Source organism: Mauremys reevesii, unplaced genomic scaffold (genome assembly GCF_016161935.1).
Source record: "Mauremys reevesii isolate NIE-2019 unplaced genomic scaffold, ASM1616193v1 Contig141, whole genome shotgun sequence".
NCBI lineage: Eukaryota > Metazoa > Chordata > Testudines > Geoemydidae > Mauremys > Mauremys reevesii.
The window spans coordinates 90,742-106,088 of NW_024100762.1; the positions used below are offsets into that span (position 1 = coordinate 90,742).

The following is a 15,347-nucleotide window of genomic DNA, read 5'->3' on the forward strand; positions in this document are numbered from 1 at the left end:
GAGGTAATAGATACAGATGGGCACCAGGCAGGGTCGTTTGGAGGACGAAGCCTTTATGCTTCCATCGCCCACCACTGTCAAGTTTTAGCAAATTAGGACAAGTCAGCAAATAAGAACAACCTCAGGTCTCAGTAACTGCTGCAGGTAGCAAAGTCCTACACGGAGCAGTTTCTGGCACTACACCTGTGCAGCTCTGCTCCCCGGCTCTTCTCGGGCTCCTGCTCTCTCCTTAGCTCTGCCCCACTCTGGCCCAGGCAGTTCCAGCTCCCACGGAGGATGGGACCCCCTGGCCTGGTGACTCCCTCATTACACTGCCTGGCCTGTCAGTGCGGCTAACTTGGAGCTTTGGCCTCTCCCCATTGCCCAGGGGACTGTCAGTCTCAGGGGCCTGATTTCCCAGTGGCCCTTCCCCCTTCTATTGGTGCTGGGAACTAGCCAACCAACCCTGCCCCCCCCACACACACTAAGTTTTAGTAAAGGGCCAAGAGCCCCCTTACACAAGCCGGCCCCGTGAGGGTCTCTGTTGTGCAGAGAAAACAGCACAAGCTGGTCCCATGGTGTAACGGGCAGCACTCAGGACTCTGAATCCTGCAGTCTGAGTCCAAATCTCAGTGGGACCTTGTGGTAAAGCCCTGGAGCTCCCAGTGCTCAACTTCCCTGTCTCCAGTTGTGCAAGAGCCAGTCTCCCCCCTCCTGCTGGGTGACTCACACCTCCTGGAGCCAGGTCTCTGGCTGCGGTGGCCACAATGGGTTGGGGCTCTAGAACTTGCCATGCTGATGGTTGGGATTCTTGCTGCTTCACCTGATGCCCACAAGTTTGGCCCTGGTGCTTCCTACCACACTTTTCCTGGGGCCCACATGGCGCTTGAAGAAAGGAGGGTCAGGGCTGGGACTGATAGTCAGGGCTTGGCAGGAGGGAGGAAGATTCCCAGGCTGGAGCCCCACACACCTTCTCTCCTCCTCTGGGCACCTAGAGCAGAGGTGGCCCAGCTCTATCTGCTGGACACCTTGGCAGAGGAGGTGAGTTCATGTAAATACAGTCTGGTCCCAAAGCCTCCCCCAACCCTGGCTCATCACTAGCTGTCAGGGGAGAGTCATCCACACCTTGCTTCCAAATCATCATTTGAAATTCTGAGGTTGGCCAACATTGCCGAAGCCAATGCACCGACATTGTCAGCAAACACAACAGCTGGGTGAGGAACCCGGCTTTGTCCAGACTTTTCAAACCTATTTTACTTTCTCAGGTACAAGTATTTGTCATACGTTGGAGCTGCTTTTAAACTGTGTGTTAACGTTTCAATTTCCATTCAGATTTGCAACCAGTGACAACATTGGCAGCGCTGCATGTAACTACCTGACCACTGGGGGGTGTTGGGGAAATTCGGGGGAGGGGGTGCACAGCCCCCTGGCTGGGGGGCGTATAGGGAATGCCCGGTTTCACTGAATTGAGTCTCCTACTGCAGCACCTCAGTAGGTTACATCAGAGAGGAGCTGCAGTGTCTAGGCAGTGGGATGCCTGTGCCTTTAAGAGCCCAGCCCTGGGAAGCCCATGCTGAGAGGTGCTGCCTGTGGGAGGGGAAATAGAAAAGCCCCTTTGCTCCCCCCCCGGCTGTTTTTGCAAACACTGGAGTCTCAGCCCCCCGGGGTAACTGTTACCCCTCTGCCCCTGCCTGTGCTGGGGTTTAACCCTCTGGCAGCGCCTCCCCCTGGGCTGAACTCCGGCTCCTTCCCCCCTCCCTGACTGCCCTTCAGCCCCTCTCCTAACTCTGCCTCCAGCTGCTTGACCCCCCCACCAGTCAATTTCCACCCCCTGCTCGGACCCTGGCCACCCCCCTCCTCTGATTTGCCCCCCTTTGCCACTCTTTAATCCCTGTAAAAAGTAGGGGGGGCTGGGTTCCATTCTCGGGGGGGGGGCTGGGTGCCTGGCCCCTGCCTGCCCAATGCTCAAAGCGCCCCATGATCTTGCGGATGTTTGCCGAGAGCTGCAGGGTCACCTGCAGGGAGAGAGACATGCGGTTAGGAGGTGATGCAGCCAAGGGTGCCTCACCCAACACTGAGATGCAGCCACCTCTGGGGTGGGTTGCACAAGTCAGCAAATGAATTTGGAGCAGGAAACGCACTGAAAGGACCGAGGCAGCTGCAGGAGGTGGAGAAAAGCAGAAAAAGCAGGAGCCCTGGATCCCAGCCCTGCCCCTCCCTCACTCACTCTACCCACTAACCCCCCTCCCTTCCCAGAGTTGGGGGGAGAACCCAAGAGTCCTGGTCCCCAGCCTTGCCCACCCCCATATTCCATCCAACAGCTGCCTCCCCAATTGCAGGGCAGCACCATGGGGCACACCAGGGCCTGCCTGTTTCCACAGGATGGGTGACAGCAGTGCCCCAGGGGAGAGACGATGCTAAGGGAGAAGCAGGCAGCAGACACCCCCACGACAGAGAAGGAAGTGCTAGGGGGCGCCGTGCTGCAAGGAGTGAGGGGGGTTGGCAGGGAATGGGAGGATCTCCCCTCACAGCGGGTGCATCTGTCCCCCCCGCAATTCCTCCCCAGCCCTACCCCGTCCCAGGCTAATCCCGGCCCAGCTACCAGGGTTACATTTGGCCTGGATTCCCCAGCTGCTGGGGGAGGGGTGCGGGGCTGGGGGGGGCATGAGCCTCTACTCCCCCTTCCCCCGACACAGCTGCATGGGAACTGACCAAAGGAGCCTGCAGCACTGCTGCCTAGAGGAAACTGAGGCACCAGCCAGTGACAGACACATCATGGCTCTCCTCAGCCTCATCCTCTTTTCCAGATACAACCCGGGGTATGTGAGGAGGGTAAACTCAGGGCAGTTGCATAGTTAACCTGTGGAACTCCTTGCCAGAGGATGTCGTGAAGGCCAAGACTATTACAGGGTTCAAAAAAGGAACTAGATAAATGAACAGAGGACAGGTCCATCAGTGGCTATTAGCCAGGCTGGGCAGGGATGGTGCCTGTAGCCTCTGTTTGCCAGAAGCTGGGAATGGGCGGCAGGGGGTGGATCACTGGATGATTCCCTGCTCTGTTCATTCCCTCTGGGGCCCCTGGCACTGGCCGCTGGCAGGAGACAGGAGGATACTGGGCGAGATGGACTTTGCGTCTGAACCAGTCTGGCCGTTCTTATGTCTCCCTTGGCGCAGCAGTGACACCCAGTGGCTAATCAGGGTAACACACAGAGCATGTTTCCCTTGGAGCAGCAGTGACACCTCGTGGTCATTCAGGGTAACACACAGAAGGTGTTTCCCTTGATACAGCAGTGACACCCAGTGGCCAGGTGGCGTAATGCACAGCGTGTGTCTGCCTTCTAGGAGCAGTGACACCCAGGGACCGGTCACAGTAAAGCACAGATTGTGTTTCCCATGGAGCAGCAGTGACACCCAGTGACCAGCAGGTGGCATCAGACTCTTCTCGTTTGGTGGGGGACTGAGATGGGCTAGACAAAAAAAAAATTGGGGGGCAGGCTCCATCCTTTATGGGAGCAATACAACCTTTATTAAAATAAAATAGTAAACAGGGTTTACTTTAATAATCTAAATCTGTCCAAATTTTAATACTATGAGCTCAGATCAAGTGTGAGTCGTCTCTTGGTCTATCCAAGGACATGATCAAGTGTCTTGATGTTTTTGGTCTTTTGGCCTCGAGATGAAAACCTTGTCTGAGTCTTTGGAACCTTGAGATAAAAATATTATTTAAATCCAAAGTTCTTAAAGATCCCATCAACAACAAAAACCTAAATGAAAAATTGAAACAAAAAACAATGCTTAATTTAAAACCCAAACATTAAGAAAAACTTTGTTTTTAAAAATAAAAACTAACAAATGCCATAAATTAATAATTTCAACATTTTATCAAAAAGGTGTGCTACAGCAGGATGAGAAAATAACATAAAATAAATAAGCCTGACCACTAAAACCTCCCATAAAGGAATCACATCCTTGAATACTGGCCAAATCTGTATAAAATATGCAGAACTATGTCAAAACTGGTGTTGCAGGTCAGCCATTCGAATCCAGAAAATGTCAATTAAAAGCTCCATTCCAATTAAAAAAAACAAAACAACCCAATAAACCAAAACAGTCACAGCCTGAAACAAACCTACACAGAAGCAAAATTAAACCTGTGCCAACATTGGAACAAACTATGTAAATTTCTAATTCTAACTTCTTGTTTCTCCCAGGAGGAAAGTGTTTTGCATCTCAGTAACCAGGCTGTCACTGCAGTTTTCCTTTCACTAAATAAGAAGTGGCAGTATCATAGCCAATGAGGTTAATCCGAGGCGTGATTATTGCTAGTTGAAAACTTCTCCCAATGCCCTCAGTTTTCTCTATGAGAAACTGAAATTGTATCTTTGCACTAATATCCCAAATGTGCAAGTCCATCCCCTCAGAGCAGCCCCACACCCTGAGCCCAGGGGAGAATCTCAACTGGTTTGTACATTTGTAACCCTGGGGCCTGAAGCTGATGAGAGAAAGGGAAGTGTGTGATCTTGGAGGTTTCCGATACCACCTGCTGGGAGCAGAGGGAATTGACTAAGCAACGTCCTGGCTAATTTTCATCTTGTTCTCTGCTAGCAGGCTCCACTGGAGAGCTCGAGAGTGACTTGACCATGGCAGCACCCTATGTACATTTTGGAGCCATTGGGGTGAAACGTGAGGACTTTTGGGGTTGGGACCCACATGAGAAGGGATGTGCACAAACTGGAGAAAGACCAGCAGAGGGCAATAAAAATGACTAGGGGACTGGGGCATATGACTTAAGAGGACCTACAGGCCATATCCTGTATGTTAAGCTAAGGCAAAGTGAGCATCTCTATAGTGTGACCTTTTACTCAGAAAGGAAAATTGACCTTTATCTTGTTAATTAAAGAGAGAAGTACCCACGCCTGTCTAAGACCTTTACCTAGACCAATCGACAATGGAGAATGGCATAAGGGGTTTTTCAGTGTTGTACCCACAGAATTAATACATACACCACAAGGGAACTTATGTGCATATGTACATGTCATCAACACGCACTAACATACTAGCCTATGAAGTAAGCGTACCCTAACGTTTTGTGGGTAAGGAAAGAAATTTGGGCATAGGAGGAAGGATTTCCGGCACTTGTGCCCTATAAAAGAGGTAACCCACCTCGCTAGAGCACGTCGCTCTATCATTCTGACTAACTTCCTTCACTCTCTCTATCTACTATCAGTAGGCTGTACTTGTTCTTAAACTTTAAGTTTCAGAGTAATTCGGCTAAGCTCGGTTTCCCTAAGTTTTTATTCTTTGTTTATTAGGATTTGATTTTAAGTTTAACTTATTCAAGTAAACCCAAAGTAACATTAGCTTTTTCTAAGCACTGCATCTTTCACTCAAGAATTGAGAAACCTGAACTGCAAGGCTGGTCCCGTGTCTCTTACCACCAGGTTATCAAGGAAGGGTGTGAGTATATTAACCAAAACTTTGTTGCATATAATGCCATATGTATCTTTTGAATAGCAGTAATGCAACTGTAACTTTATAACTCAATTAAATTAAATTAAATGTAAGCTAATAAATTAAATTTTCATCATATTTTCCAAATTAATATTATTAGTACACCCTAAATCAGGCTGCATGGGACAGAGAGTTGGAGTGCAGGGGGTGAGAGCACTGGCTCTGGGGGGTGCAGGCTTTGGGGTGGGGTTGGAATGAGAGGTTCAGGGTGCAGTAGAGGGCTCAACGTTAGGGCAGAGAATTGGGCTGTGAGGGCTCTGGAACAAGGCCAGGAAAAAGAGAATTGAGGCATGCAGGGCCGTCCTTAGGATTTATGGTGCCCTAGGTGAGATTATGAAACTGGTGCCCCTGTGCCTGATCTGCTCTTAGCAACACAAATATAAGCATACAGTATTGGAAAACTTGCCACATTCACGTTATTAAAACCAGTTTAACTTAATGAAGCACAATGTAATGCTGATGCACTGGCACTAAAGAAGTAGCACTATAGAAAAAATTCTGATTTGACAGAATGATGCAAATAGTATAATTTTTTCAATTTTGTCAAAATTTTATTGGAAATTTATATGAAGAGGTATTGAAACAAAGATTTGTTTTAATTAAAAGCAATCTTTCTGGCTTTTTTGGCTGCAAAATCAGTTTAATAAGCTGGGTCTCCAAATAGTGGAAAAATATAACCCTAGTTTTACTGCTAGGTAAAGGACAAAGTGAACAAAATGAAGTCAGCACAGAATCATCTCATCTAGATTAAGGTAGCACAGAAATGTTACAGAAGTCCTATTGTGCCTTATTTTTGTTTGGAAAGACATTAGCAATAGCAGCACATTCACATGATAAAATACATGATAAATCACTGCCTCTAAAGTTCCATCAAAAATTGACATTTTCACAGCTCTAGCATGATCTGCTGTACAGATTCTTCACAAGGAAGTGTCCCTGGCCTTTTTAACTCATATTAACTATGTAATTACTTTATGAAAGTTGGAGAAAACATTGTGAAAACGTAAAACATTGGCTGCCCAACTTCTGGGCTGGCAAAGGCTATACTGACTCACAGGATAAAAAAAAAAAGCAGGAGAATCTTAGTACAACATATGGTCAGTCTACACCAGGGGTCGGCAACCTTTCAGAAGTGGTGTGCCAAGTTCACTGTAATTTAAGGTTTCTCGTGCCAGTAATACATTTTAACGTTTGTAGAAGGTCTCTCTCTATCTCTATATTATATAAATAAACTATTGTTATTATCTGAGGTCCCGGCCACCGGTCCTGCTCAGGCCACTGCCAGCTGAGTAAATGAAACCCCAGACCCGCTCAGCCCGCTGCTGGTCTGGGGTTCTGACCACCAACTCCTGCCAGCCAGGATCCCGGCCGCCAACCCCCCTCAGCCCGCTACCAGCCTGGGATTCTGCTCACCCAGGCTGGCAGGAGGCAGACAGGGGCCGGCGGCTGGGCTCCTGACTGGCAAGGGGCTGGCAGCCGGAACCCCGGAGTAGCAGCAGGCTGAGTGCTGCCGGCACCCCAGACTGGCCGCAGACTGAGCCACTCAACCCCCCACCGGCCCTGCTCAGCCCGCCACCAGCCCACTCAGCCCGCTGCCGGCTGAGTGAATGGAACCCCAGGCTGACAGCAGGTTGAGTGGTTCAGCCGGCCTGCTCAGCCCGCTGCCAGCCTGGGGTTCCTTGGGGGTCCCCAGGCCAGCAGCAGGTGCTGAGTGGGGCCGGCGGCCGGTATCCCAGCTGGCAATAGGGCAGCAGCCGGGACCCCAGAGCAGTGATGGGCTGAGCCGCTCAGCCTGCCGCTGCGTACCATCAAAAATCAGCTCACCTGCCACCTTTGGTGCGTGTGCCGTAGGTTGCCGACCCCTGCTTTATACGCTAGTAAGGAGATGAGCATATTACAGTTGTTGGAGGGCTCTTATCAGGAGTAACAGGCTATAGGAAAGTCAGTCGACATTTTTTGTTTCTCTGATGAAAACTGGCCTACTCCCTGCCTCAAACCAAACCTGTCACTAATAATTGTCAACAACTTAATTTTCTGTTTTTGGCTAAGATATTGATTTTTTTTCTTTAAATATTGAAATTGGATTCAGGATGGTTAGCAAGAATTTTTGGCAAACAAAGTTGTTAAATGACAATCTAAATGGCAACACAGCACTGCTTTCATGCTTGGCTCACCCCCCAGCCTGCTGGTCCAACAGCTGCAGTAGACCCCAAAATCCACCTCTTGGGGTGCAGAGTGGCAACAGCAGCAGCAAACCCTCAGGTCCAATCACACGCCAATGGGCACCACCACCAGCCTTACGGACCATGGTGAAGTTAGCCCAGCATCTGATCTCAGGGACAGGTCACCCATGAAGCCACAGCAGCTCATCCTGCCCTGTGCAGCTCCCCCCCGGATGAGATGGATCGCTGGCAGCTGCCAGCCCGGGGGGAGGCGCTCCCCAGCTAGGGTGACCAGATCCAGATGTCCTGATTTTATAGGGCCAGTCCCGATATTTGGGGCTTTGTCTTATATAGGCACCAATTACCCCCACCCAGAGTGACCAGACAGCAAGTGTGAAAAATCAGGACAGGGGGTGGGGGTGGGGGGTAAAAGGAGCCTATATAAGAAAAAGACCCCAAAATTGGGCCTGGTCCTATAAAATAGGGATATCTGCTCACCCTACCCCAACCCCCTGTCCTGATTTTTCACACATCTGGCTAACCCCAGCCCAGCCCTGTGTGACATTCCAATCCTGGCTCACTGCCCAGGAAGTGAGTTACTTTCACTGTCATTCCTCAGCAGGCAGCCAGCCAGCCTCCTCCCCCACACCTACCCCCCAGCACCTCACCCAACCCAGCCCTGACGGAGGGGAGGGAGGAGAGAGAGAGGGATCCTCCTGGGGAGGAGGGAGAAAGGAGGGGGTGCTCCATGGGGCAGGGTGGGAGAAGAATGGATGTTATGGGGGACAACAAAGGACACTGGTTCCAGAGCTGCAGAGCCTGCCTCACCTCACCTCAGCCGGGGGGAAAGAGTCACACTCACAGGTGAGCTCCTTCCCCAACCCCTACCCCCGCCCCTTCCCAGAGACCCCAGCAGCCAATCCCCTCCCTCAGACTGTGCTGCATTCGGCTCTCTCTAGGACCCAGCAGCCCTGCTCTTACATGCTCCACTGCTTCCCATCTGTCCGGGCTCCCAGCAGAGCGGTGCCCCCAGACCTAGTGGTGCCCTAGGCAGCTGCTTATGGCTAATGATGGCCCTGAAGACATGAGAGAGAGATCAGGCTAGAGCAGAAAGTGGTTGGGGGGGGGTGAAGGGTTTGAAATGCAAGGAGAAGAAAAATCTTTCTCCTGCTCCCTCTCATCAGAGCATCTAAAAACCAGATGAGAGATACCTCTCCCCCACTGCAACATCAACTCTGGTGGGCTTGGGCTGAGGAAGGATCTTCTCTCCCCAGCAGCTCCAGCACGCCTGGGCTGGGCCATGGACACCTCCCCGCACAGATCTGGTGTGCCTGGCCTGGGACAGGGGAGGGGCTCCTCTCCTCTCCATTGGGGACATGGTGGGATGAGAGATGTGACAGGGCTTTATGGGAAATCATTATTTGCTTGGTTCATGTGCCAGTCCTAGTCCTTGCTGACCCAAACGAACGGTTTATCCTGCATGCTGATGCCAGTTTGGAGGGTCTGGGAGCACTCGCCTACCAGGAAGTGGAAGGTAAATGTAAATCTATGGCCTTTGCCAACTGAGGACTGTCTGATAGCGAAACTCGCTATCCCATCCACCAGCTGCAGTTCTTGGCCTTGAAATGGGACATCACTGAGAAATTTCCAGACTACTTGTCCGGTGCTCAGTTTCAGCTATGGACAGAGAACAATCCACTGACTTCTGTGTTAACAAGGGCTAAGCTGGATGCTACAGGGCAGAGATGGGTGGCTACTTTTGCTAGCCATAACTTCAGCATTCAATACCAATGAGTTGGTATAACAGGGAGTGTGATGTATCAGGACCACCAATTCTTGGCTGGGGGGGAGGGTGTAAGCAGGGTCAGAATGAACTATACCCTGCCATCTGTTGGTGATGTGATGCAAAGGCATTTAGTTGCTGATGTGCATGGTCATACCCACCCCGCATTGCATGATGGGGGTGCTTGTCCAAATGGTGATTTTGGCTGCTGTGGGAACTCCAAACTCTTTCTTATTAGGGCAAGAGTAATTAAGTGTAGTAATCCTGGTGACATGAATCAAGAACAGTAGAACGGTACTTAGCAGTTCTTGATTTCAGAACTCACCCAAACCAACATAAAAATCTTTAGACAAGACACATGGGTTCCAAACAATAGCAAGTTAAAAGAGATTGAAAATCAATATTTGTGTTTTGCACCATGGGATTCTTTAGCAATCTCTAAACACATATCTTATGGTTTTCTTCTCTTTAGTTTAAAAATAGAATTAATTATTACTCTTTTTTAAATAATGTGTTATAGCATACACTGAAAATCTTCAATGCAGAAGCAGGAATTTTAGTTATACTTAAACAGGTTGTCTTTGATGGTACTTAAAAGCTAAAGTTGGTAGAAATATACCGCTGCATAAGAACCTGGTAGAAAAGTTTTGCTGGAAGAGTTAGCAGAGCGAGATTGTTAGTCACAGGTCAGTGGGTGGGTTTATGGAAATACTGGACTCTTGGACAGGAGCGGGGGCAGGGGGGGCACACGACTTCTGTGGCACATGCACCACCTCTGCAACTAACGTTTGCTACCTCACTCCCTAACAACACACCTTTTAGCTCTCAGGACCAAAATACACCATGAAAGAGACCTAACGGCATAAGCTTAGGGTGAGCAACTGCAGCACTAACAACAATTTGAAGAGATTCAAAACCACCTCTGCCTCTGTCTTTCCACACCAGGGACAGCAGAAAGGACATCAGCAGCACCTGCAAGACACCAACAAATATCCATTTCTACCTCCCTCCACGAGCAGCCGTTAGGAACCCATACCCCTAAATGGTGAGTACTTTTCAGGAGAGGGTGACGCTCTCAGGCCTCAAATGCCAGGTACAGTTACTCTGTCCTTGATCCAAAATCAACAGGAAAATACACTGGATTACTCCTGCCTCAATAACAGACTGGGGATATCGCAGCAGCTGAAATGACCATTTGGACAAGCACTCCCATCATGCAATCCGGGGTGGGTGTAACCATGCAAATGACATCAGCCCCAAAAGGCCTTGACAACACATCACCAACAGATGGCAGGGCAGACTTCATACTGACCCTGCTTCAACTAGATTGTGGCAAAGATTCCAAAACACCGAACGTTAAAACTCACCAAACGCGGGTCAATCCATCCTCATCATCGTAACCGCTCGTTATATTCCACACCCGAACGTAGCCCTCATATGGACAACATACCCTCCTAACTCAGTATCTGTACGTTAACCTTTTACCCCCCAGTCAGGGCTATTGTAGATTATGTATTCCTTATGCCACCCGATCTTAAACCGAACTTTGCACCCCTTGGGTAAGCTGTACGTTGTTCCCTGAGCACCAGAAATTCTACGCTGAAACTCTGTACTGTACACTTTTTTTTTCTTTGAACGTTATCTTAATAAAATGTTGACTTTTGTTCGAGATCCCGGCTCCCGTTCCTTTGCAAGGCGTGTGCGTTCGCTGCGTGTTTTAGTCTGCTAATACAGCGGGGGGGCGATTGAGCCAGACGCGCTTGCCTGCTGCAGACACGGGTCCAAGGCTGAACCTCGTCCCTCACAAGCTTGAAAGCTTAACTGAAAACAGTTTAAGAAGTGCTCCCGTCTCCGGCACTCAGCTACCCAGCTCCCAATGGGGTCCAAACCCCAAATAGATCCTTTTTACCCTGTAGAAGCTGTAAAATCCTGTGACCAGGGCAGCTGCCTAGCAGCCTGCGCATCTGCCTCCCAGCACGAGAGCGTGTAAGGCACTAATCCGGATAGTGGCGGCTAGGTGGCAGGGGGAGGGTGTGAAGAGCCAGCAGAGTGGTGCAGCGGGAGTGTGCTGGGCCTATAACCCAGAGGTCGATGGATCGAAACCATCCTCTGCTACGCATGCGCTTGTTTCTTTTCCCTCTGGGCCTTCAAGCGAGCGGGTGACCAGCAGAGCACCAAGAGCCTAGGCCATGAGGCAAGAGGTGGCTGAGGCGAAGCGGCCTGCCAGGGAGTTCCCCAGCACCTCTGGCTGCCTGGGCTGAAGGCAAGAGGCAGGCCTAGGTGTGGGGAGGGCCTCCTGTCCTGGAATGAGGGTGCAGTGCTTCCTGGTCCCCTTTTCCCACCACCCCGGCAGGCGGCTGCTGCGGGAGAACACGAGGGAGGCTCTGGGGGCGCTAGGCAGCGCTGTGTGTGTGGCTGTCAGGGGAAAGAGCCGAGGCTCCCGACTCGACCTGCCATTGACTCGCGTGGCTCTGCGCGGCCGTCAGCCGGGGCGGGCCAGGCCGCGGACGTGACTCAGGCTTGGGCCGCATGGCCGCGCTTTCCTGACGAGGCATGAGGCAGGCCAAGAGCTTTGCACAGCGTACAGGGAAGTGGGAGGGAGGTGTCTTTGAGCCGGCCTGTCTCCTCCGCTTCTCCCTTGCCGCTTGGGCGGAGGCGGGAAGGGAGCGAAATGTTCCCGGCTGAAAGTTTTTGTGCTCGGCTTTGAGGATTAAGCCTGAGCCTCCGGCACGGCTGCTGGCAGATGGGTTTCTGAATGGCATCCAGCCCGCTCTTTGGACCACCAGCTGAAAGCACTGAGGCCAAGAGGCAGCAAAATGGGACCTTTGAGGCTCCCCCACAGGCCTCAGGGAAGCAAGGAAGTAGCACGGGCTTAGCATCGTCCCTGGGTGGGCTTGAACCACCATCCTTTCGGTTAACAGCCGAACGCGCTGACCCATTGCGCCACAGAGACACGCCTGCATTGAGCACAAAAGCTCAGCTCAGGGTACGGTATAGCACATGCATGCAGTGGTTAGCCAAGCAACAGCAAGGAACTGGACTGGTATGGAGGGAAAGTTCTGTGGGAAGGAACCGAAAGGAGCAACGGGGCTGTGGTACAGCGCTCGCATACACTTTCTTTGGCCTGTTTTGCTGGAACAGTTAGCAGGGCGAGATTGTTAGTCACAGGTCAGTGGGTGGGTTTCTGCAAATCCTGGACTCTGGAACCAGAGCAGGGTCAGGGGGGGGGAATAACTTTTGTGGCACACGCACCATCTCTGCAACAAACATTTGCTACCTCACTTCATAACACTACCCCCAGAGCAGCCTTTTACCTTTCAGGGCCAAAATATACCATGAAAGAGATTGCATGGCATAAGCTTAGGGCAAGTGATTTCAACACTGCAGCATTAACAAGAATTCTAAAAAAATTAAAAATGCCTCTGTCTTTACACACCAGGAATAGCAAATGCAAGAACAAAACATACATCAATTTCTAACTCCCACAACATTTTGCTGTTTGGAACCCAGACCCCTTAATGGTGAGTACTTTTCAGGTGAGGGTGAAGCTTTCAGGCCTCAAATGTCAGGTACAGTTACTCTGTCCTTGATGCAAACTAAACAGGAAAATACACTGGATTACTCCTGCTTCCTCTCCCACGATGCTCTGCTTGCACACTTGCTCACGCGGCTCCAGCCCTCCAGTCTGGCCCCTACCCCTGCCTGGTGCACTCCCCTGGCCAGCCCGGGCTCTTCTGCGCTGAGAGCCCGGCCGCCAGCCCCACCAGGGACCCTTGCCGAAGTGCCGCCCGGTCCCTGCTGGGGCCTCTGCTGGGCCCGCTCTGCGCGGCAGGCGGGCGGGCGGCTGCGTCAGGGGCTGCAGCCCAGCTCAGAAAAGGAGGGGGCCGGACAAAGCTGGAACCTGATTTCAAGAACACTTCAGTGATGCCCGAGAGTCCTAGCCAGGTCCAGTCCCAGGAATGATCAAACCTGAGATTTAAATCGGTTCAATTAAATGCTCTGCCGGTGCCCCTGACTCCCTGCCCGCAGCCCCTGCTATCCCAGCCCTGAGCTACCAGTCAGCGCTCTGCCTGTGCCTCTCACTCCCAGACCACAGCTCTGGCTTGTCGCTGGGGCGCTGGGCAATGCGGTGGAAGTGCGCTATACACAGCCAGTCCGGATTCTGCGGGAGTTTCCTTTCTCTGAGCAGGCTGTCTGCAGGGCAAGAAGCTTATGCAGCTTCAACCTTCCTGGGTCTGACCCTTGAGCATTCAGTATCCCTGTCCCACCAGCCGCATCCTGCTGTGCGACTGCACATGGCTAAGCAAAGAGAATGAGCCCCCAATCCCCCCTGTGCTTTGGGGGCCAGGTTTGCTGTGGGAATTCTGTAGTTCAGATGACTTCACACCTGGGCATTGTGATTCTCTGGCATTAGGGCATTACTGTGCTGATGGCTGAGTGATTAAGGTGTTGGAGTCAAAATCCAATAGGGTTCCCCTGTGCAGGTTGGAATCTTGCTCACAATGAGGCCTGTGTTTTAGCCAGTCTCTCACCGGGGCAATACCTCTGTACAACCCCCCGAGACACTCTCAATTCTCTTCCCACCCCAAGTAAATCCTGTTCTGCTCCTTTCATAGAGATGCCTGGGACACCCCCTCACACTGTGTCCCTGAGGGGTCAGGCAAACTCTCAGCACCTGAACCGTCTGCTACTCACCTGGTGCCCTATAGATCAGCCATTGCCCTGGTTCTGCTCCTCTCTCTAGAGTGCGAAAGGAGCCAAGTCAGCGACTCCATGGGAGCCATTTCCCCACAGGAAGTGCATTGAGTGCCCCTGTGGTGCTGGGGGGCTGGTGCTGCTGCTGTCTGTAGGGCTGGCAGGGGGGCTGATGTCTGCACAGACTCTCAGCTGCCAGGCCGGAGGGGGCACTTGGGACCTTACCAGACTGGCTCAGTGAAGACGGGGGGTTGACAGAGCAATACAGACGCTCTCCAGAGCATGGAGCAGCAGCTGCCCATGCAGCCAGGCAATGAGCATTTCCCACAGCCTGGAGCCGAGGGGGAGGCGGCAGCTGCTGCTCCAGCTCCTCGGGGACAGACCCTGTCAGCCAACAGCCACTTCTTACTCCCCACAGCTAAGGGCGTCGGGTTCCTCCAGTGGGGATGTGGAGCAGCCGTTCGTTTTCCTGTTCGCACTCCTCTGCGGTGTGAAAATCGGGGAGGGGAGGCAGAAGCCCCACTTCCCTCCCGACATGACGCCCAGTGGGGGAAGCCAGGACAATAGGGTGGGGCAGCAAGTGGTGGCCAGACTCTCACTGCCAGGGTCTAGTCTAGCTCAGGGTCCAGCTCAACTTCCTCCCCGTGCCACTGGCCCCCAGTCCCCTTCCACCACCAGGTCAACCCGGGCACTAGGGCAGGAACCGGGTGAGGCAGCAAGTCAAGCTGAGCAAGGCAGGCAAAAGCGAGTCTTGTCTTCATGGGCCACTCACAATGACGTCCTTTTTATGTGCAACGGCTGCAAAAAACTCCCGGAAAGAGAAGCAACAGGCCAAAATATAGCAACATAGCTGCCAAAGTAGCTCACTTGGGAGAGTATTAGGCTGAAGATCTAAAGGTTGTTTGGTCAATCCCAGACTTTGGCAGGCCCTTTCATCCCTTTTTGTACAGTGGTGGTTTGTCTTCTGGGAGCACAGGGGTGCCTGCACTCCAAGGTGAGTCTCTGAGCTTGGGCTCTGCAATAGGAAAAAAAAACAACTGTGTGCTGTTGGCCTGACCTTTTCCAATGAGGGATGGGAGCTGTCTCTCCTACATGAGTTATTGGTGGACCCAATATGGCAGGAAGAGAGTGAGGCAGGGTGGCCCTCAGGAATGGTGCCAGAGGGGGTGCCGGGCAGGGATTGGGGATGAAAAGTCCTCTGTGCAGCTGAGCAAGGG

General features: G+C 51.8%; 2 non-coding genes across 2 annotated transcripts; one reads left to right on the forward strand and one right to left on the reverse strand.

Moving 5' to 3' along the window:
• Positions 1–4,244: 4,244 nt before the first annotated feature.
• Positions 4,245–4,384, forward strand: LOC120393062. Its single transcript, XR_005591891.1, has one exon. It is a non-coding gene; the product is annotated as a U4 spliceosomal RNA (small nuclear RNA).
• A 7,930-nt stretch (positions 4,385–12,314) lies between these two features.
• TRNAN-GUU lies at positions 12,315–12,388 on the reverse strand. Its single transcript has one exon. It is a non-coding gene; the product is annotated as a tRNA-Asn (tRNA).
• Between the last annotated feature and the right edge of the window lie 2,959 nt (positions 12,389–15,347).